The sequence below is a fragment of the Giraffa tippelskirchi genome, chromosome 3 (genome assembly GCF_054371585.1).
Source record: "Giraffa tippelskirchi isolate mGirTip1 chromosome 3, T2T-mGirTip1v1.2.pri, whole genome shotgun sequence".
In the NCBI taxonomy this organism is placed as follows: domain Eukaryota; kingdom Metazoa; phylum Chordata; class Mammalia; order Artiodactyla; family Giraffidae; genus Giraffa; species Giraffa tippelskirchi.
In genome coordinates this window covers 779897-803004 of record NC_137277.1, presented here as the reverse complement: position 1 = coordinate 803004, position 23108 = coordinate 779897, and the positions used below count along the sequence as shown (strand labels likewise).

The window sequence follows — 23108 nt, the reverse complement described above, 5'->3', positions numbered from 1 at the left end:
TGAGGCCCACCAGGCATGGCCCCAATGCGCTTCAGTCCGGAGCCCCTCTGCTCCTCCTGACTTGTGTCTGCTCCTGAAGCCCCTCGTTCCGTGAGGCTCTGGGGCTTCCAGGGTGTGTGCATGTGCGTGAGTGTTAGCACACCGAATCCTGCTTTCCCACACATTGCTTTCTCTGTGCCTCCAGTAAGGAAAGCTGCAAAGCATCCCTGTCAGAGGCTCACACTGATCTCAGCCCTGCTGGGAAAGATCACGTCCAGACTCACCCCTTCAGTCTGGAAAGAGCAGGGAGAGGAAAATCTTATGTGATGAGATTAAAACAATACAGATGCTCAGCAGCTCTTTAGACATAAGCCTTGGAAGGCTTCCTGTGTTAGATAGTGGACATTAGAGAAAGTGTCTGTGGGGAGTGGGGAGTGGCCTGTTGAAAGTTTCAAGCCCTGGAGGTCACTGGCTTCCCGGGGTCGGTTAGCATTTTTGCTTAGCGTCCTGGTTTTACTCACCTGGTGCATTCTCACCAGTGCCCCAGCCTGTCCGGGGAGAAAGGATTCCTGTAGCTTCACACTTCTTATATCTGAGCGGAACAACTGAGTCGGATTCAGGGAATTTAAAAATAACACCTGGGGGAGCCCCCTGCAGGCAGATGGCCTCAGGGGTCAGCCAGGCCCCAGAATGTTTGCCGAGGCACCTGAGAGGAAATGAAGGAACTTGTTAAAAGGTGGTAAACTTCTGAGCTGAGTGCCCCTGCAAGTCTGAAGACTGTCAACCAAGCCATTTGAAGAAGCCAAGAGCATTGACCGTAAATGACTGACTCAGAACCAAACGTGGGACCCAGCGCACAGTTCAGTTCAGTCCTTCAGTCGTGTCCGACTCTTTGCGACCCCATGGACTGCAGCACGCCAGGCCTCCCTGTCCATCACCAACTCCCGGAGCCTACTCAAACTCATGTCCATCGAGTCGGCGATGCCATCCAACCATCTCATCCTCTATCGTCCCCTTCTCCTCCTGCCCTCAATCTTTCCCAGCATCAGGGTCTTTTCCAGTGAGTCACTTCTTGGAATCAAAGTATTGGAGTTTCAGCTTCAGCATCAGTCCTTCCAATGAACATTCAGGACTGATTTCCTTTAGGATGGACTGGTTGGATCTCCTTGCAGTCCAAGGGACTCTCAAGAGTCTTCTCCAACACCACAGTTCAAAAGCATCAATTCTTTGGCGCTCAGCTTTCTTTATAGTCCAACTCTCACATCCATACCTGACCACTGGAAAAACCATAGCTTTGACTGACAGACCTTTGTTGGCAAAGTAATGTCTCTGCTTTTTCACATGCTGTCTAGGTTGGTCATAACTTTTCTTCCAAGGAGCAAGCGTCTTTTAATTTCATGGCTGCAGTCACCATCTACAGTGATTTTGGAGCCCCAAAAATGAAGTCTGTCACTGTTTCCATTGTTTCCTCATCTATTTGCCATGAAGTGATGGGACCAGATGCCATGATCTTAGTTTTCTGAATGTTGAGTGTTAAGCCAACCTTTTCACTCTCCTCTTTCGCTTTCATCAAGAGGCTGTTTAGCAAGGAGAAAAGCGAGGCTCTTCTTTGATTTCTGCCATAAGGGTGGTGTCATCTGCATATCTGAGGTTATTGATATTTCTCCCGGCAATCTTGATTCCAGCTTGTGCTTCATCTAGCCCAGCGTTTCTCATGATGTACTCTGCATATAAGTTAAATAAGCGGGGTGACCATGTAGAGCCTTGATGCACTCCTTTCCCGATTTGGAGCCAGTCTGGTGTCCCCTGTCCGGTTCTAACTGTGGCTGGAGCCACAGGTGGCCGTGCATCCTGGGCACGACCCCGCCTGCTCTACCTTCTGACAGCCGTGTGCGTTCTCTTGTTCCCGGGCTCTCCTCTGTGTCTTAGAAGCCGAGCAGAGGAAAAAAGGCCACTAAATTGTTTAAAATTCAACTTTTCAAAGCTGCATTCATAACAAAACTCTAAACATGTAAAATAAATCTAGAAATAATTTCAATTAGCAGATCTATGTTCTGAGTGTGCTTTTTACATTTAATAGGGAAAAAAGACAATTATGTGGGCAAAACCCTGTTACAACCCAAACATTTTTTGTATTCCTGAACCGACAAAGTAAAGTGTAATGTGTAAAAGGTGCGAGCGCTGAAAAGTGGCATTTAAAATTCAGCAGAGAGAGTCTCAGAGTGGAAATGGGGACCCTGGCCCTGCCAAGTCAACCTTTGTGAAGAAGACTATAGTTTTCTTAGTCATCTATACGGAGTTTGAACTTTGTGATCTTTAAAATTGTTTTCAGTCCTAAGTAATACTCGGTCACTAAATGTTCATTGATGGTTCAGTGGTAAAGAATTTACCTGCCAATGCAGGATATGGGTTTGATCCCTGATCCAGGAAGATCCTCTTAAGAAGGAAATGGCAACCCACTCCAGTTTTTTTGCCTGGGAAATCCCATGGACAGAAGAGCCTGGCGTGCTGCAGTCCATGGGATCACAAAGAATTGGACATGACTTATGACTAGACAACAGCAAATGTCTAGAGAGGGCTTCACGCTTTGCAGACAGAAAGGTGACGGGACAGGTCGCACCATCCTGCTCACTCTCTCTGGTGGAAAGGACATGGAGCCTCAGGCTCTAAGGTTGCCGGTGATGCCGCTGGCAGTGGGAGACATAAGACGCTGTTGAGTGTGAGCGGAGGGGAGCGCGCATCTAATGAAGAAAGACTTCCTGAAGGTGGTGACGTTTTTAAGATTTATTTTCAATTGTTTTCAAAACGTTCTTTTAAAAACAAATAGACCAGTATTTTCCAGTGTCTCCTGCTGGCTTAAGGGAGTTGCGTGCATGCTTAGTTGCGTCTGGCTGTTTGTGACCCCATGGGCTGCAGCCCACCAGGCTCCTGTGTCCAAGGGGTTCTCTAAGCAGAAATATTGGAGCGGATTGCCAGGCCCTTCTCCAGGGGATCCTCCTGACTCAGGGATCAAATGCACATCTCCTGTGTCTCCTGCATTGGCAGGCAGATTCTTTATCCACTGCGTCATCTGGGAAGCCAAGGGAGTTGCATCGCTCGCCCAGCGCAGCTACGTGTAAACTCAGGTGACATGTCCTTGCAAGAGAACTGGAAAAAAGAGCACACGTCAGGGAGCCCCGTGTGTTCTGCGGGTCCTGGTGGGCCCCCAGGGGACCTGTGAGCCAAGGCCTCAGAAGTCCTGCGAGCACACTCCGTGCTCGCCCACGGGTCCCGCCCCTCACGCTCCTTGCTCACACTGGGTCCCGCCCTTCACGTCCATGCCCCTCACACCCGGGTCCCACCCCTCACACTCAGCGCTCACACCTGGGTCCCGTCCCTCACACCAGGTCCCGCCTCTCACGCTCCTTGCTCACATTGGGTCCCGCCCCTCACGTCCGTTACCCTCACACCCGGGTCCCGCCCCTCACGCTCAGCGTTCACACCTGGGTCCCGCCCCTCACGTCCGCGCCCCTCACACCGGGTCCTGCCCCTCACGCTCCGTGCTCACACTGGGTGCCGCCCCTCATGCTCCTTGCCCCTCACACCCGAGTCCCGCCCCTCACGCTGTGTGTTCACACCTGGGTCCCGCCCCTCACGTCCGCGCCCCTCACACCGGGTCCCGCCCCTCACGCTCCATGCTCACACTGGGTGCCGCCCCTCATGCTCCTTGCCCCTCACACCCAGTTCCCGCCCCTCACACTCAGCGCTCACACCTGGGTCCCGCCCCTCACGCTCAGTACTCACACCGGGTCCCGCCCCTCACGTCCATGCCCCTCACACCGGGTCCCGCCCCTCACACTCAGTGCTCACACCTGGGTCCCGCCCCTCACACTGTGCGCTCACACCGGGTCCCGCCCCTCACGTTCAGTGCTCACATCGGGTCCCACCCCTCACGGTCAGCGCTCACACCTGGGTCCCGCCCCTCACGCTGTGCGCTCACACCGGGTCCCGCCCCTCATGCTCAGTGCTCACACCTGGGTCCCGCCCCTCACACTGTGCCTTCACGCACTGGGTCCCACCCCTCACGCTGTGTGCTCACACCGGGTCCCACCCCTCACACTCAGCACTCACACCTGGGTCCCGCCCCTCACGCTGTGTGCTCACACTGGGTCCCACCCCTCACGTTCAGCACTCACACTGGGTCCCGCCCCTCACACTGTGCGCTCACACCGGGTCCCGCCTCTCACGTTCAGTGCTCACATCGGGTCCCACCCCTCACGGTCAGCGCTCACACCTGGGTCCCACCCCTCATGCTCAGTGCTCACACCGGGTCCCACCCCTCACACTCAGCGCTCACACCTGTGTCCCGCCCCTCACACTGTGTGCTCACACCGGGTCCCGCCCCTCACGGTCAGCGCTCACACCTGGGTCCCACCCCTCACTCTGTGCGCTCACACCGGGTCCCGCCCCTCATGCTGTGCGCTCACACCGGGTCCTGCCCCTCACGGTCAGCGCTCACACCGGGTCCCGCCCCTCACGCTCAGTGCTCACACCTGGGTCCCACCCCTCACACTGTGCCTTCACGCACTGGGCCCCGCCCCTCACGGTCAGCGCTCACACCTAGGTCCCACCCCTCACACTGTGCGCTCACACTGGGTCCCGCCCCTCATGCTGAGCGCTCACACCGGGTCCCGCCCCTCACGTTCAGTGCTCACACCTGGGTCCTGTCCCTCAGGTGCAGTGCTGCCACAGGAAACGTGGAAGAGGATTATTCAGCCCGAGCTCCTGTGCTAATTCTGCTTCTCAGTGGGTGGATTTTTATGAACCAGACGCCCAGCAGCAGAAGCATTTCCTGCAAGGGAAGGGACTCCTGCTACTTTTGCGCCAAATTAATTGAGTTCAGGAGTAAAAATAGCCTCCGAGACTTGCTTCCCCAGCTGCAGTTCCGATGTGCTGAAGGGGCAGCGGGTGGGGGGGCATTCATTCTCTGGACACACCAGTGAGAAGAGGGGGTGTGTGGTGGCAACGAAGTGCCTCGTGGGGAAGTCAGGGGACCAGGATGCCTGTTCTTGAGGGGGTCACCAGGAGGGCTTGTTGACTTAGTCTGGTGGCTGAAGCTGCCTCTGCTCGAATACCTCTGGAAACCTCTGGGACTCTACTCTCAGAATGACACACACGGCCAGTAGCTCATCACAGTCTCCCTGCCTGACTCCTGTCAGCCTTTGAGAGTGTGGTGTGATCGTTTAGGCACTGCAGCAAAAAGACACAGATGCAGAGAACAGATGTGGGCTTCCTTGGTGGCTAAGACAGCAGAGTCTGCCTGCAGCGTGGGAGACCCTGGTCTGATTCCTGGGTTGGGAAGATCCCCAGGAGAAGGGAATGGCAACCACTCCAGTATTCTTGCCTGGAGAACCCCCTGGACAGAGGAGCCTGGCGGGCTACAGTCCATGGGGTCGCAAGAGTCAGACAAGAGTGAGCAACTAACACATGCACCCAAGATGCTGACAGTAAAAGTATTCACCGGGGAGGCCCACAGTGCCCATGAGTGAGGGGCAGAGCAGGTGATGGAAACAGCTGAGCCTGGAGCCATTTGGAGACTTGATTCGGGTTCTCCTCAAAAAGGTGAAGGTGGGGCTTCCAGGACACTGAGTTTCTGGCAGCTTCATCACAGTTGTCTCTCCCTGAGCTGAACCCGCATCCCGACAGCTCTTTGGCTTACGCCAGAGCTGGTTCCTGGGTTTTAATGAGTCACTCTTTCAGAAGGTGAAGTAGGAGTCCCATTCAATTAGCTAATCCCTTCTTCACCTTGGCTCTGCTTTCTGTTTTTTCTGTTTAATGAATTTCCAGCGGGAGATTTAGTAAGTTCAATTCAGTCGCTCAGTCATGTCTGACTCTTTGCGACCCCAAGGACTGCAGCATGCCAAGCTTCCCTGTCCATCACTGACTCCCAGAGCTTGCTCAAACTCATGTGCATCGAGTCAGTGATGCCATCCAACCATCTCATCTTCTGTCATCCCCTTCTTCTGGCGAGAGATTCAGGAGGTGTCTGTGGACAGAAAGAGGTGCATTTTCTCGGGACAGGAGAGGAGGGAAGATTACTGAGGATTCTCTAGGTATCGTCACTGTGACATTTCTTTATTGACAGTGAGAGCAAGGGTCCAAAACAATATCAGTCATTGGACTGATTTTTAGTAGGAATTCTGTCCAGACCTTTGACAGTGGTGCACAGGGGCATATGTGTGTGTGTATGTGTGCACACATGCACAGGTGTATGTGTATGTTTCACACAGAGATTTCTTCTGTAGAACTAGGTCATGCAGCTGTGGAGGCTGGCAGCCATTTAAATGTTAATCTCATCACAGACAACCTCCCAGGACACCGAGTAATGTCTGACCACATATCTGGGCAGCCCACAGCACACAAAATGAACCATCGCAGCGGGCAGGGAGAAGAGTGTGGGTGGGTCCTGGGAGGGGTGAGTCACGCGGGCCGTTACTTTAGCAGTTTACTACAGGAAGACTTCTTGTGTTCACACTGTAATATTTTCTCCCCCTAAACCTTAGCCATTCCTGTATCCTTAGTGTCTCATATGACTTCTGACTCGCAGGTGATCGTGCACATGTGTCGAGTGAATGGAAGAACAAATGAAGTCTCTGATCCCAAAATAGAAAATAATTTTTTCAGCTCAAGTAAGATATCTGTAAAATGTTTCATGAGATTCTCTCAGAATCAATTCCAGTCATTTCTTGATTTTAGTCTTTAGGAAGTGAATTTCCTTCAACAAGATTTTTTTTTTTAATGTGTGGAAGGAACCTTCCCTATTGGAGGGAATTATGCCCACTGCACTATGCTTGCTAACTGTGCGAGCAGAATTTTGTTTTATTTATTTATTTTTAATTTTTTGGCCATGCCAAGTGGTGTGCAGGAACTTAGTTCCCTGGCCAGGGATTGAACCTGGGCTCCCCGCAGTGGAAGCACAGAGTCCTAACCACTGGACCACCAGGAAAGTCCCTGTGACTGGAATTTTTTAACTTAATGAGCGTATTTATTTTTTGGGTAAACGTTGATGGAGCAAACAACCTGTTAAAACAAAATGCTTGTTTTGTCAGCTGCATGTTTCAGATTTATGTTCCTTGAAGTATTTGCTAATTCTACAGTTAATCTGGAGAGGTTTATAAGCTCACAATTCAAGAGGAAGAGAAATGATGAGCTAAGGACACCAGCTGAGGAGTCAGGAACCTTTGATTTCTTTCGAGTTTGAAATCAGAGGTATGTGTCCATGACATGCCTCGCCACGCCAGGATAAATAATCCATGCAGAAGTCATAGAGGCTGCTATTCATGCTCAGGAGAAATCTATATTTTTATGAGGCGGCTGGTGAAAGAATGTTTTGAATTGCACAGGCTATAAATTGTTTTATAGCAGTTGAAGGTTTTTTTTTTCTTTCTCATGTCATAAACCTGCCTAAGACAAATACCATTCCAAAGGCAATGTGCACTTTGCTTGCTGTCTGCAACCTCAAGTTCCTAGCCTGCTCCTCCCCAACTCTTTTTCAGGGCAGGAAGCTTCATGGAGTTAACATGGGGTAGAAATTTCATACTTGAAAATGATATTTTCCGGGCAGGAGGGTGATTTTTGGTTTTTAGATGTGAAGCTGCATCATGACTCATTTGTTCTAAAGCAGGTTGTTCTCCCGTTACTAAAATTAATCACAAAAGACCAGGGAGGCTTGAACACACAGAGTTCACACAGTGGGTCTTAAAATTAGAAAGGGAGGCTCTTTGCATCTGCATTTGCCGAGTGTGGATGATGTACCGGGGGTTAGGTAATTCATAGGAATCAGGTTTTTTTCATTACGAATCTGTAATTTAGAGTAACCGAAGGCACAGAGCCGGAAGTGAGGAAGAAAGGTGGCAAGTAGAAAACACGAAAAGGGATCGTGTCCGTATCTGAAGCAGACCTTCCTACACGCCCGCCGGCTGCTTGCAGCTCTGTGCTTTGGTTCCATTATATTCCTAGATACCAAACGCCAGGTCATCCAGGAGCCTAGTGATGGGAGCGTCCAGTGGCACAGCCTCTGAAAATTGTGCAGGTGGCCGGAGGGCATCTTGTTTGGCCCTTTGTTTCTGCCTGCCTCCTGTACTTTGTCGCCTGCACAGCAGCCCCACCGGGGTTTTGCGTGTAGCAGGGAGACCACATCCTTCCATTGCCCGGTCCACTCCCTGCAGTGGACTTGCGTGGCCATTACTGAGAAGTGGGAATGAAATACAGACTCTGGACACCGAGGCCCGTGGTGATTGTGACCTGCTTCCGGTCTAGCTCTCGGACAGGACAGGCTGACACGCTCATTTGCACCCAAGGGCTTCGGTGCTGATGGATCCTTGTGGGAGCAGCTCATGCCTGGGTCATCACGACGCGCGTTTGTGTCGTTCAGGTCTCTGTCCGGCGGCACATGGAGAGGTGTTTTCAGACCCCCGCCCTCATCATTCCCGCTCATCTGCCCCCCCAGGCGCTTCCTTGTCACCCCTGCTGGTGGTTGTTCAGTCGATAAGTCATGTCCGACTCTTTGCGGCCCCATGGACTGTGGCGCCCCAGGCTTCCCTGTCCTTCACTATCTCCCAGAGTTTGCTCAGATCCATGTGCATTGAGTTGGTGATGCCATCCAACCATCTCATTCTCTGCCGCCTCCTTCTCTTCTTGCTTTGATTCTTTTCTAATGAGTCAGCTCTTCGCATCAGGTGGCCAAAGTATTGGAGTTTCAGCTTCAGCATCAGTCCTTCCGATGGATATTCAGGACTGATCTCCTTTAGGATGGACTGGTTGGATCTCCTTACAGTCCAAGGGACTCTCAAGAGTCTTCTCCAGCACCACAGTTCAAAAGCATCGATTCTTCGGCGCTCAGCCTTCTCTGTGTCACCCTGGACACCATGTTGTTCTATTTGTTGTTGGGCTGTGTGCCTCTTCCACCAGCGTGAAGCCCCTGAAGGCACGGATGCTGTATTGCTCACTCTTGTACTTGACCTGGAGCAGCGTCCGGCAGGTGGTGAGTCCTCAGTCAGTGTTCCTTGCTCAGATGAATGAAAGCATGTTATTGTCACATGAGACGTGATGAAATCTTACCGGGTTTTGTTTGCTTCCTCCCACTGAAAGGAGATGTCCTAGGATCGATGGAGATTCTTCCTTATCTATGGCTATGACAGTGAAAGGGTTAGTCACTCAGTGGTGTTCAACTCTTTGCGTCCTCGTGAACTGTAGTCCGCCAGGCTCCTCTGTGCATGGAATTCTCCAGGCAAGAATAATGGAGTGGGTAACCATTCCCTTCTCTAGAGGATCTTCCCAACTCAGGGATCGAACCCAGGGTATTGCAGGCAGATTCTTCACCATCTGAGCCGCCAGGGAAGCTCTTTCTATGACCATAATGCCATCCATATGGCAATCGACTGGCTATGCTAGGTGGACCTGAAGATTGCTGTGTGGCCGGATGTCTGCATGCCCGCCCCCCAGCCAAAAAAGCACGTTCTCCATAAACTTCACATTAAGACTACATAGTCTGAAAATTCACTCGAAAATAAAATGCAAAAGTCAGTCTTATGGAAGCAGAATACCCGTTTACCCACCAGACTCTGAATGTCAGCCATTCTAGGTAAGTGCAGTAGATATGGGATTTAAAGCCTTGAGAATGATTTATATCTAAGAGAATCTTTTTTTTTTTAAGTTTTTTTTTTGATGTGGACCATTTTTTAAAGCTTTTATTGAATTTGTTACAATATTGCTTCTGTTTTATAGTTTGGTTTTTTTTGGTTCTGAGACATGTGGGTTCTTTATTCCCTGACCACAAGTTGAACCTCACCTGGGCATCTCCTGCCCACACCTCCTGCCACCGGGGCATCTCCTAGGACCTGAGGGCATCTCTTAGGGTCTTAGGACCTGAGGACCCTGAGCATCTCTTAGGGCATCTCTTAGGGCATCTCTTAGGGTCTTAAGGTATCTCTTAGGACCTTAGGGCATCTCGTAGGGTCTTAGGACCTGAGGACCCTGAGCATCTCTTAGGGCATCTCTTAGGGTCTTGGGGCATCTCTTAGGGTCTTAAGGCGTCTCTTAGGACCTTAGGGCATCTCGTAGGGTCTTAGGACCTGAGGACCCTGGGCATCTCTTAGGATCTTAGCACCACACTGGGCATCTCTTCTCTCAGAAGATTGCCCTGACCACCCCTTCTCCCTCCGTGGCCTGCCCCCTTGCCCCACTCAGTGGCTCCTCTGGTCCTCCGCCCCCCGCACAGCCCTGGCTGGAGGCATTTATGACCCTGTGCGGTCAGTCAGTGTCTCCATCACTGCTGTCCGTGGCTGCCCCTTGAAGCCAAAGCCCACCTCTGTCTCCCTGTCCTCGGCGCTTATGCACAATCCAGCGGGTTAGGTGGCTCTCAGATGTGTTAAATCAGCAAGTCAGTGAGCAGAGGTTACTGAGATTCTGCTCAATTTGGCCTTGACTTGATAGAGAATTGCTGTTTTGACTCTGTTGACACCGATACTGTTCTCACAGGTGGTGGACCAGCCAGATAGCGTCATGGATGGTCGCTGAGGATGGTGAGAGACACACGGTTCTCTGTGCAGGTCCCACGTGATTTAGAGGCCTGACTTCCGTGCTTGTGGCAAGCTTGAGAGTTGCCTGTGAGCTGTGTTCGCAGAGCACTCCACGTGTTCAGGCTCGGGTGTGGGTTCCATTCTCCATCTCTGCTGACAATCACAGGGTGGACTGCACAGCAGCTGGGGTGCTTAGAGAGAGCACAAGGGCTGCCGGGTCCCCTCTTGTGTATTATAAAAGAATAACCAGAGGAGAAGGAGGCAGGATTTAAAAATAACTTAGTACTCGTGTAGGTGAAATAACCTTACCTCCCAGTAGGTGAGGAAAAAAATAGGTCCCGATTCTGGCTGTGCTGGGATATTTTTAGTATGAGAGGACTCTTTCTTTGATCAATGAAGAAAAAATCATGGTAGGAAAAGAAATTACGTGAGGAGAACGCTGCTGAAGCTGTGTTATTTTATTCCTACCTCATCCATGAAAGAAAAGCAAGCATGAGCAGAGGCTGATCTCAAGCACAATAGAAAAATACACTTTTCTTCTCACATGTTTGTTTATAATATGATTTAGTTATAATACACATCACTGTGAGTTATTTTCAGTGTGTGCCTCGATAAATTATCTGAAGGGCCTGCTAAAACTCATATCTTGTAAAACACTTCCCATTTTAATTTTATTTGGGAGAAATTATGGGGTTGGGGAGTTCATTAATTTTTAGCTTTTAAATGAATGCGATTTATTTTCATAGCATTTGGATTATCAGCATCTCCCTGTTATTGCCACCGGAAAGGTTTGGTCTCTCCCTACTAGAATCTTCTAAGGGAAATTGATGAACCTAGTAACCTAATTTTAGACCTCCTGAAATTTGGCAGATGGATAGTATTTATAAGTGTTCTGAATCTTCCTATTGGACGTTTAAAAATAGTCACATCATTAGAGAATATGTTCAAGAAGGAAAAGATTTTAACCCCAAATCTAATGCCCAGATTATTGTTTTCAGTCTCAAACTGGATATGCATTTAGTAGCGGTTTCTAAAGAGCCTCTGTATCCTCTCCTTCTCTTTCCTGTGTGATGCTGCTGTTGTCATGGAAACAGACCTTGGCGTTGCTTTGTTATCCAGTGTAAGGGACCCCCTGATGCAGAGGGTTACTGCAGGTCATATCGTCAACACAGAGCCTTTATTAAATGATGTGCTACGATGCATATTGTAGAAAACACGGAGCTCTGTTTTTGGAGCTTACACGAAAGACATAACTGTGCCCCTCACCAGACGCAAACACCGGCGTCCTGAGCCTCAGGAGCCTTGGAGAAGGACAAGCGACAGGCACTCGTGATTTCCGTTATGGGGGTGCATGGTGTCTGGTCCAGGCAGATCAGGACTGAACGTTCAGTTAGGGGTATCTTGTTGAGAAAAGAGGATTTGGGAAGTTTGAGTGGTCCAGGAAACGAGCAAGACAAAAGTTAAAAGGACTGTTGGAAAGTCCCAAATTCCCAACATAAATCCCCAAACCGATTAGAGGTAGAAATTGGCTCCTGAGAGGAGAATCGGCTGTGCCTGCCTGAATGCTTGGCGGCTTCCAGGCTGCGAGGGAGCCCAGTCAGGCGTCAGGAGGGGGTGTGTAAACACTGCACGTGGCTGTGTGGATGGGGTGAGGGGGGTGAATCGCTTGAAGGATGGTGGACCACCACGCCCTGGGGGTTTGTGCTTGCCTTCTCACTCCCCAGAGAATACCACCACCTCCCTGGGCCTGAGGGTCCTCCCTCAGCTTTCCGTCAGTGATGCTGCCGGCAGAAGCCCTGAGGTTGGACTGGGGTCTGATGACAGAGGCCCTTGTGCGTGGTTCCTGCTCGTCCGCCATGCCCTTCACTGTATCCCAGGGCAGAGCTTCTGCAGGTGGACTCCCACCTGTCTCTGAGCATCACCTGGGAGCTCGTTAGAAATACAAGTCAGACGCAGTCATCCCTCCCTGCCCCCACCACCCGCGGATGCTCCCGTGTATAAAATGGCGCAGTGTTTGCATGTAAGCTATGCACGTGTTCCCCCCTTCACTTTAAATCATCTCTGGACTACTTGTAATACCTAATACAATGTAAATGCTATGTAAATAGTTGTAAATACAATGTAAATGTTGTATAAATAGTTGCCCTTGCATGGCAAATTCAAGTTTTACCCTATGGAACTCACTGGAAATTTTGTTTCCCTGTTATTTTTGATCCACGGTTGCCACAGAGCCTGCAGGTGAGGCAGGCTGACAGCGCTCAGGTGCTGACGGTGTGCTGAATCGGCAGGCCTGGGAAAGGGGCCCAGAGACCTGTGTGTGTATAGCAGGCTGTGCGGTGACGCGCTCTGCCTGAGAGGCACCCAGCCTAGGACGTGTTTCTGGGGATGAGTTGGCTGTGGACGTGATTCGGGACAGTTCATGTTGCCACGTAAGCTTGTAGGTCACTCACAGAGCTCACCCACACCACTGTTTAAAGAAGGGCGCTGAATAAGGTGGGTTTGCATTTCTGAGCTCTTGGAAGGACAGGATAACAGAATGAAAAAAAAAATCGTGTGTTTATCTCACTGTCAAAGAGTAGGTCGGATTCAACTTGTCAAAGTTCATGCTGTTAGCAAGCATGCCCTTTATAAACTTCAGGTGTCCAGATTTATCATTTATAAACATACTTTTTGCCCGGGCTTTAGAAACGATTAACCACATGAGTGCTAGCATCCTGCGTTCTTATTCCTAACTGGCTGTTGGTTTTCCAAGCGTCTCCCTGCAGCATAACAGGACAAGGAAAACAATCCCAGGTCCACTTGCAGTGCTGTTTTGGACACAGCACAATGCTCCTGGGTTTGTCATTCCCAATTTTGCTGCTTTTAGAAAACCTGCTACAGAGTTTGTTTTCTTTTTTAACAGCAATGATTTAAAAGTCTCAAACCAGGGCATCACTGGTGTGGTGGGAGGCCAGGGCCGGGGGTGGGGAGCTTAACTTATAAGGTGCTTCAGACAACATGTGACATGAAGCAGCGTCCTCTGGCAACCCGCCCCCCCCATACAAACCAAATTGTAGCTTCAGCTTATTTTGATTGAAAAATTGCCCCTTTCCAAAGAAAAGTCCTAAAAATATTTGACATTTGCAGGGTTTCTGCAGCAGTCGGCAGTTTCTCTAGCAAGTGTATTCACAGACATTGAAAGAATTTGTCAATTGCTAACTCATGTTTTTATATAGTGTGGGAATAATGGCATATTGTAGTGATGGGTATAGAGAGTGGAATGATGATCAAGTCAGAATTCTCATTTTTTAGCCTTTAAACATGTTTTCAGCTTTCAGATATAAACTTGTCTATGAGGATAATAGGCGTGTGCGACCACAGAATTTTTTCTCTAATTTTTCGATTGCTTTACACTTAGTTTTCTTGATAAGCACTGTCTCTAGGATCTCAAAATATACTATCAATGGCAAGATGAGGTTCAACTTCTTTTCCCCCCTCAGGAAAATTGAAATGTGATTTTCCCTCCTTTTTTGGTTAATTGGGACAGCTAAAAGTAAATTTCCAATTATGCAGTGATGAGTCTAGTCTGGCTCAATCTGCATCCTTTAGGAAGTCCTAAGTTAGAAACCTGTGCTGAAAGGAAGGACAGGCTGAGACAGATTTAGATTTCTTGTCGAGAATGAAGCCCTCTCAGCTTCACCGATACGATACTATGTGTGTAAGAAAAGAAACAGGGTCAGGAATTGTTTCAGTCCTTTACTCTGTGAAAGAGGAGAACGTCGCTCCCTTAGGAGACAGGGAGACCTGGTTTCTGCTTTTAGATCAGTCGTGAAAATACTGGATGTTCTTTGAAATAAAATATTCAAGTGCAGAAAAATTGAGGAACTCAGATTTAGCTCAGAAAGAACCCTTCTTTCAACTCATGGCCCCTTTAGCTACTGTTCAGTCTCTCATTCCTCCCTGGTCCATGTTTCAGCTCCCATCCTGCATGCCTGGGACATGCGATCTTTCGCTCGGTCTGGACCAGGAAGTCCTCACGGTGTCCACGGGGTCCCCAGGCGGGCATCCTCTGGGTGGAGGCAGACCGGAGCCCCAAGGAGGAGCATGGGCCCCGAGCCTGGAGGGGTGATGGGACAGCGTTGACCTGGGGCCAAGCCCGTGAGCCGGGGGTGTGGGACGGGACCCTGCACTCAGCACCCTCCCTCCTGTGCTTTTTTTCTGACTGCTTGCAATTTCTGTGTTTATTTCCTTTCAGTATCTTCAGGAGTGTCTCTGAGTCTATCTCAATTCCGCTAGGCGAAAGGAGTTCCTGCTGTTAGTGGAACCAGAAGGAGAGGGCAGTGAAGGGGGAGCGGGGCTGACTGAGCAGGAGAGAGGGGAGCCCTGAGCAGGGGGAAGCGCGAGGCTGACTGAGAGCTGATGCCTGTGACCTCCTGGAGAATCTCAGTCCTTGTTGTCAGTCGCGTCTCACTGTTTGTGACCCCATGGACGGCAGCACGCCAGGCTCCCCTGTCCTTCACTGTCTCCCTCAGTTTGCTCACACTCATGTCCATTGACTTGACGATGCCATCCAACCATCTCACTCTCTGCCGCCCCTCCTCCTGCCCTCAATCTTTCCCAGCATCAGGGTCTTTTCTGGTGAGTCGGCTCTTTGCATCAGGTGGCCAAAGTATTGCGGCTTCAGCTTCAGAATCAGTCCATCCCAGGTGTTATATTTTTCTCTTACAGAGGGGCTGAATTAGTCCCCTGCAGGTGGTTTGTGCTGAACTCCATCACTGTAGAGAGAGGAGGGACCAGCTGCTCAGGGTGAACTGACAGGGTACTGAGGGTGTTTCCCACGCCCGGTTTACTGGGTACAGCAGTGAAAGTCATAGCGTCTCTCCTGAGGTTGGGCACAGCGGAGTGAGACTGTGTGGCTGGTCTGTCGTTGGCTGACACGTGGCATGTGTGGGTGACTCCCTGAAGAAAAAAGTCAGGCCCCCAAAGAAGGGCTAGAATGATTTTCGTCCTGAGACCTGCCGTGAACGTGGTGGAGCCTCGAGCCCTGCTCCCTTCACGGGCCGTGCCGTCAGGACCTTCGAGAGGACCTTCAGCGCTGCCTCCACTCCCCTGGAAGAGCAGTCTGGGGTGCTCTGGTTTCCATCAGCGCCCAGAGACGGGGTGGGGGAGTCCAGTGGGAGGTGCTGAGTCCAGGCAAGAGGCAGCCTCCCCGCCCTGTGCACCGCCTGAGTCCTCCGAGGAGACGGCGGGTGGGCTCGCTGTCACTCTGGCTTCTGTCTGTCAGTGTTGGTCTGCAAGTGTAGGGCAGAGACCCCAAGTCTGGATGCTCACCTGGATAGCCTGGGGTGCTTTCCATAATGCGTCTCCTGGCCCCACTGCAGACCCAGGCAGGTCTTCGCTGGGAAGGACCAGGTCTGAGGAAGCATAAACTTGAGAGTCTAACACTCCTGGTGTTGAACCTCAGCTCCAGACACCCTTACTAGTTGTGTGACCTTGAGCAGGTCAATGAACGTCTCCAAACCACTGTTCCTTTATCTGTGTGCAGAGGGTAAGGAATCATCCTTATGTGTGGAGTTCCGGGATGAACTCACTGAAATAATGCATGTAAGAGGCTTTTAGCTCATCTCCCGTCTCGTAGAAATGATGCAGTAAATATTAGCTGTTATGATGTTAACTAAAACGTGTGTCGGTGCTCAGATCTGTGAAGTGTGCAGAGGAATTAGGGAGAACACTCCCTCTTCTGACAAATATTTGATGCACACGGATGAGAAAAGCAAATGCGCTTGGGTTCGGGTGAGCTTTGGATGAAGGGGGGACTTGGGATGAAGTTCAGGCTGCTGGAAGATGCTGGAAGGAGAGAGTCTGGACCGGGGTGGGGGTGGGGTCTGGGGGGTGGCAGGGACTTGGGTGACATTTCAGAGTGAATGTGGCAGAGGCTCGTAACCAACAGAACTGCCTTCTGATGACGTCAACGTATCTAATACAAGACTCTGACTAAGGGCTATTTTTAGTTGCGTATATTCAAAAGCTTGTTTACACCGCTGAAAACTGTCAGCTGGGGGTAGTGAAGGAGCTTAAAGCTCTGTGAACTCTGACTTGTCCTCTGTCTGCCCCCGGCTAGCTTCTGAAGCCCCAGCTTCCTGGGTTGTGGGGCAAGGGCAGGGGTGGCCGGAGGACCAGGCAACCATCAGGGGTCTCGCGGCTCCAGCTTGAGCCGTCTTTCCACCAAGGTGTTTGCTGCACTTCCGGTCGAAGGCGTTCATTGTGCCTCGTTGCTTTCTGTTCCCGGCACTATGGACCAACCACCGTGCAGCGGATGCAGCTGCCCAAGTTCCCATCAGCTGCCTCCAAATGCTCGCCGTCAGCATCCGTGCAAATTGTTTCTGTTGTCAAAATGGAAAGTTGTAAACATGTATGTGTTTATTAATATAGACATTGATATACCTGCCATTTGTGTGAATGACGTAGTCTTTGGAAGGTTGGCTCTGGAAGATGACTGCGTGTTTGAAATCATCCACTGAGAGATGCGCTTTGAACAGAACCGCCTGAGCTGTGGCGGCCAGGTGTGCAGGTCTGTGTGTGAGTGTGATGCTCTGGGTGTGGGCGGGAGGAGGCGCCTGGGGACCTGGTTCGTGTGGGTTCAGATGCCAAGCCCAGTGTTTTATGAAGTGGCCTGAAAATGATATACCACTGGGACTGAAAAATTTTGGAAATTGCTTGTGTTAACTATATTGCTATGTAGATATCTATTCTGATTCATAGATAAAAGCTGTTATACACTACTATAAGGAAATACCTAGAACACTTATTAATAATGAAATTAGTCAAACAAGTTTTAAAGTAAACATATATTTGAGATATGTAAGTATATACCTGAACTGTGTGTATACACACACATACACACACACACACACACACACACATACCCTGATGGAAAAAGATGGAAGGCAAAAGGAGAAGGGAGTGGCAGAGGATGAGATGGTTAGATAGCATCGCCGACTCAATGGACATGAGCTTGAGCAAACTCTGGGAGATAGTGAGGGACAGAGGAGCCTGGCGTGCTGCAGTCCATGGGGTCACAAAGAGTTGGACATGACTTAACGACTGAACAACAACATATATACAGCACACACACACACACATATACACACACACATACTATGTATGTGTGTGTTTCAATTAGCACATTGTTCCGAGACTTTATATGGAGATGATTTCTGTGGCAGTGATTAGGTGGGTTTGCAGTAAAGTGGTCGTTCGCTTTCTGATTGGTATAGTGTCCGTATCAATTTGCTGGGTCACCTAACAAAGCACCCTGGTATCACCATTTACGTAACCTGCAGGTCGCAAGAGGTCGATGACGTCCCCTGGGCTCAGCTGGGCACCCTGCTTTCTCGTGGTGCAGCCACGGTCCAGGTGGCACTGCGCACCTCTCATCCTCCTCCCACCGGGGTGCGTCGCCCCAGGGCTGGCAGAAGCCCGAGAAGAACAAACCCCAAGTTTGCTTCCTGTAGATGTGAAGCAGGCACATTAGCATTTGTGCCTCATTCTGTTGGACCAGGGTTTCCCTGTGGCTCAGCTGGTAAAGAATCCTCCTGCAATGCGGGAGACCTGGGTTCAATCCTTGGGTTGGGAAGATCCCCTGGAGAAGGGAAAGGCTGCCCACTCCAGTATTCTGGCCCGGAGAATTCCATGGACTGTGGAGGCCGTGGGGTCTCAAAGAGTTGGACACGACTAAGCGACTTTCACTTTCTGTTGGACCAAGCAAGTCACTTGAATGAGCCCAAAGTCAGGAGGCCAGGAAATATTCTTGACATTTATGGGAGGAATTCCAGAGTCATGTGAAAGAGGGCATAGATACAGGCAAGAGTGGAGAGTTGGGGTCAGTAACGAAATATACCACCTCATGGACTTAGTCGACCAGTAACGCCGAAGAAGCTGAAGTTGAACGGTTCTATGAAGACCTACAAGACCTTCTAGAACTAACACCCAAAAAAGATGTCCTTTTCATTATCGGGGACTGGAATGCAAAAGTAGGAAGTCAAGAAACACCTGGCGTAACAGGTAAATTTGGCCTTGGAGTACAGAATGAAGCAGGGCAAAGGCTAATAGCGTTTTGCCACGAGAACGCACTGGTAATAGCAAACACCCTATTCCAACAACACAAGAGAAGACTCTACACGTGGACATCACCAGATGGTCAACACCGAAATCAGATTGATTATTTTCTTTGCAGCCAAAGATGGAGAAGCTCTATACAGTCAGCAAAAAAAAGACCGGGAGCAGACTGTGGCTCAGATCATGAACTGCTTATTGCCAAATTCAGACTTAAATGGAAGAAAGTAGGGAAAACCACTAGTCCATTCAGGTATGACCTAGATCAAATCCCTTATGAGTATACAGTGGAAGTGACAAATAGATTTAAGGGACTAGACCTGATAGACAGAGTGCCTGATGAACTATGGACAGAGGTTCGTGACATTGTAGAGCAGACAGGGATCAAGACAATCCCCATGGAAAAGAAATGCAAAAAAGCAAAATGGCTGTCTCCGGAGGTCTTACAGATAGCTGGGAAGAGAAGTGAAAAGCAAAGGAGAAAAGGAAAGATATTCCCATCTGAATACAGAGTTCCAAAGAATAGCAAGGAGAGATAAGAAAGCCTTCCTCAGCGATCAGTGCAAAGAAATAGAGGAAAACAACAGATTGAGAAAGACTAGAGATCTCTTCAAGAAAATTAGAGATACCAAAGGAACATTTCATGCACAGATAGGCTTGATAAAGGACAGAAATGGGATGGACCTAACAGAAGCAGAAGATATTAAGAAAAGGTGGCAAGAATACACAGAAGAACTGTACAAAAAAGATCTTCATGACCCAGATAATCACGATGGTGTGATCACTCACCTAGAGCCAGACATCCTGGAATGTGAAGTCAAGTGGGCCTTAGAAAGCATCACTATGAACAAAACTAGTGAAGGTGATGGAATTCCAGTTGAGCTATTTCAAATCCTCAAAGGTGATGCTGTGAAAGTGCTGCACTCGATATGCCAGCAAATTTGGAAAACTCAGCAGTGGCCACAGGACTGGAAGAGGTCAGTTTTCGTTCCAATCCCAAAGAAAAGCAATGCCAAAGAATGCTCAAACTACCACACAATTGCACTCATCTCACATGCTAGTAAAGTAATGCTCAAAATTCTCCAAGCCAGGCTTCAGCAATACGTGAACGGTGAACTTCCAGATGTTCAAGCTGGTTTTAGAAAAGGCAGAGGAACCAGAGATCAAATTGCCAATATCCGCTGGATCATCGAAAAAGCAAGAGAGTTCCAGAAAAACATCTATTTCTGCTTTATTGACTATGCCAAAGCCTTTGACTGTGTGGATCACAATAAACTGTGGAAAATTCTGAAAGAGATGGGAATACCAGACCATCTGACCTGTCTCTTGAGAAACCTGTATGCAGGTCAGGAAGCAAGTTAGAACTGGACATGGAACAACAGACTGGTTCCAAATAGGAAAAGGAGTACGTCAAGGCTGTATATTGTCACCCTGCTTATTTAACTTCTATGCAGAGTACATCATGAGAAACGCTGGGCTGGAAGAAACACAAGCTGGAATCAAGATTGCCGGGAGAAATATCAATAACCTCAGATATGCGGATGACACCACCCTTATGGCAGAAAGTGAAGAAGAACTAAAGAGCCTCTTGATGAAGGTGAAGGAGGAGAGTGAAAAAGTTGGCTTAAAGCTCAACGTTCAGAAAACTAAGATCATGGCATCTGATCCCATCACTTCATGGGAAATAGATGGGAAACAGTGGAAACAGTGTCAGACTTTATTTTTTTTGGGCTCCAAAATCATTGCTGATGGTGATTGCAGCCATGAAATTAAAAGACGCTTACTCCTTAGAAGGAAGGTTATGGCCAACCTAGATAGCATATTTAAAAGCAGAGACATTACTTTGCCAACAAAAGTCCGGCTAGTGAAGGCTATGGTTTTTCCAGTGATCATGTATGGATGTGAGAGTTGGACGGTGAAGAAAGCTGAGCACCGCAGAATTGATGCTTTTGAACTGTGGTGTTGGAGAAGACTTTTGAGAGTCCCTTGGACTGCAAGGAGATCCAATCAATCCATCCTAAAAGAGATCAATCCTCGATGTTCATTGGAAGGACTGATGTTGAAGCTGAAACTCCAATGCTTTGGCCACCTGATGCAAAGAATTGACTCATTGGAAAAGACTCTAACGCTGGGTAGGATTGGGGGCGGGAGGAGAAGGGGACGACAGAGGATGAGATGGTTGGATGGCATCACCGACTTGATGGACATGGGTTTGGGTAGACTCTGGGAGTTGGTGATGGACAGAGAGGCCTGGCGTGCTGCGGTTCATGGGGTCGCGGAGAGTCGGACACGACTGAGCGACTGAACTGAACTGAACTTAGTCGCTTAGTCGTGTCTGACTTTTTGCCACCCTGTGGACCGTAGCCTGCCAGGCTCCTCTGTTCATGGGGATTCTCCAGGCAAGAATACTGGAGTGGGTTGCCATTCCTTTCTCCGGAGGATCGTCCCGATCCAGGGATCGAACCAGGGTCTCCTGCCTTGTAGGTGATTCTTCACCACCGAGCCACCAGGGAAGCCCATACTGCCTCGTCTGGTGTTTAGAAACAGCCAAGACTTGGGACCTCCCTGATTGGTGGTCCAGAGGCTAAGACTGGACCCATTGCAGGGGACTCTGGTGTGATACCTGGTCTGGGAACTAGATCTCACGTTCTGCAGCAAAGACTTGGCACAACCAAGTAAATAAATACCTTTAAAAAACCACAGCCAAGGCTTGCTGAAGATGAGCACAAAGGTGGATGAGATCAGTGAGGGTGGGGAAGCAGCTTGGGGATAGTTTCATCTTTGCATGAAGACGCCTGTCCTTCTGCACGAAGGGTTGCAGACCACAGCTGGATGGGCCGGACCCTAGCTTGTGCTCTGAACGTCTCACGGGCACACAGCTGTGCCGTGCATGGCTTGTGTATGGCCTTGAGTTGTGTATGGCTGCCCTGGCCCTCTAGCAAGAGTCGGCTGGTGATCATGACGCGTGAGTGGCCTGCAGAGCTGAAAGGCCTCCCTCTCGGGCCCTTTACAAAGAGCAAGCTTGCTGACCGCATTCTGTGCTGCGTGACTGAACAGTTGGTGTGAGCAGATTCACTTGTAGCCTCCGTCTCCCCAGCCTCCCCCGACACACCCTCCCCGGCCCCCAGCATCTTTTAGTATTTTTTAGTGTGCGTTGCACTCTGATTCCTGTGTGTTTCTGTAAAGCAGGGACATCAGGTAATCCTGGCTGTGGAGTCCAATACAATTTGCATCTGCAAGCCCTAATCCTTTCCCCAGAGCTCACGAGCGGCCACATTGAGACCAGAGGGCTCTAATGAGGGAGCGTGGCTGCTCCTGCCTTTCCTGTCCCTGCTTCGTGGCTCTGGAGATCATTCATGAGGCTGGACAATAGGGTGATTGTGCCTGTTCTGCTGAAAGACAGTCCGATTGTCTTTTGTGTGGAATGCAGTGCAGACCGGAGCACCCTCTTCCTGGGGGGTACTGCAGACCTTTGTGCACCAGGCCCCCCTCCGTCAGCTTGGCGCTGGTCCCAGCCCCACGGGTCAGCATCTCTCCATGCCGCTTTTTATTTTCCTCACTCCTTTTTCTGAAAATTAATAAAATTATTTTTTGTAAAATATTACAGAGAAAATTTAAAAGGAAAAACTATTCATGATATTAAACCCATCACCCCTTACCATGGACTTCCCTCATAGCTCTGTCGGTAAAGAATCTGCCTGCAATGCAGGAGACCCGGGTTCGATTCCTGGGTCAGGAAGATCCCCTGGAGAAGGAAATGGCAATCCACTCCAGTATTCTTGCCTGGAAAATCCCATGGACAGAGGAGCCTGGCGGGCTGCGGTCCATGGGGTCACAAAAGAGTTGGACACAATTTAGCTACTAAACCACCACTGCCACCCCTCACCTTATATTTATAGTGGGTTTTCTCAACTAGATGAAACTTTATATGGTTTAAAAACAATCTTGATGACTATATGGATACATGGGAATGTTTGTAATACAGAGTTTCGTACAAGAAGATATATTGGGATGTCCCTGGTGGTCCAGTGAAAGGAGACCTTCCAATGCAGGGGACACAGATACAATCCCTGGTTGGGGAACTAAGATCCCAAATACCCCAGAGGCAACTAAGCCTGTGCCCTGCGGCAAAACCTCCCCCCCCAAAAAAGGTGACGTAAAATTGCTGCAGATGCCTCCTTGGACCCGTGTAATAAATATGTATCTCTATGCAGTAGACAGTGATGACCCCTGAAAGATACCCTCATCCTCATACCCAGGACCTGTGAATGATGCCTTACCTGTGCAGGTAAGTCTGCAAAATGTGCTCTGCAGACGTGGTTAAGATCTTGAGATGGAGAGATTGTCCTGCAGGCCAGTTCTCTAGCAGGCCGATTATCTAGGCAGATAATTATAAGAGTGAAACAAGAGAGTCAAAGTCAGAAAAGGATAATGAAGCAGAGGGAGGAGTATTCTGCTTTGAGGATGAGGAGGGGC

The 23108-nt window shown here is 49.6% G+C and overlaps 1 protein-coding gene and 1 non-coding gene across 4 annotated transcripts in view; one reads left to right on the top strand and one right to left on the bottom strand.

The window, feature by feature from the left end:
- PRKCA (protein kinase C alpha) overlaps positions 1-23108 on the top strand; it is a 289903-nt gene that overhangs the window by 130377 nt on the left and 136418 nt on the right. The window lies entirely within an intron of this gene.
- Positions 6892-6964, bottom strand: TRNAG-UCC (transfer RNA glycine (anticodon UCC)). The gene has a single exon. It is a non-coding gene; the product is annotated as a tRNA-Gly (tRNA).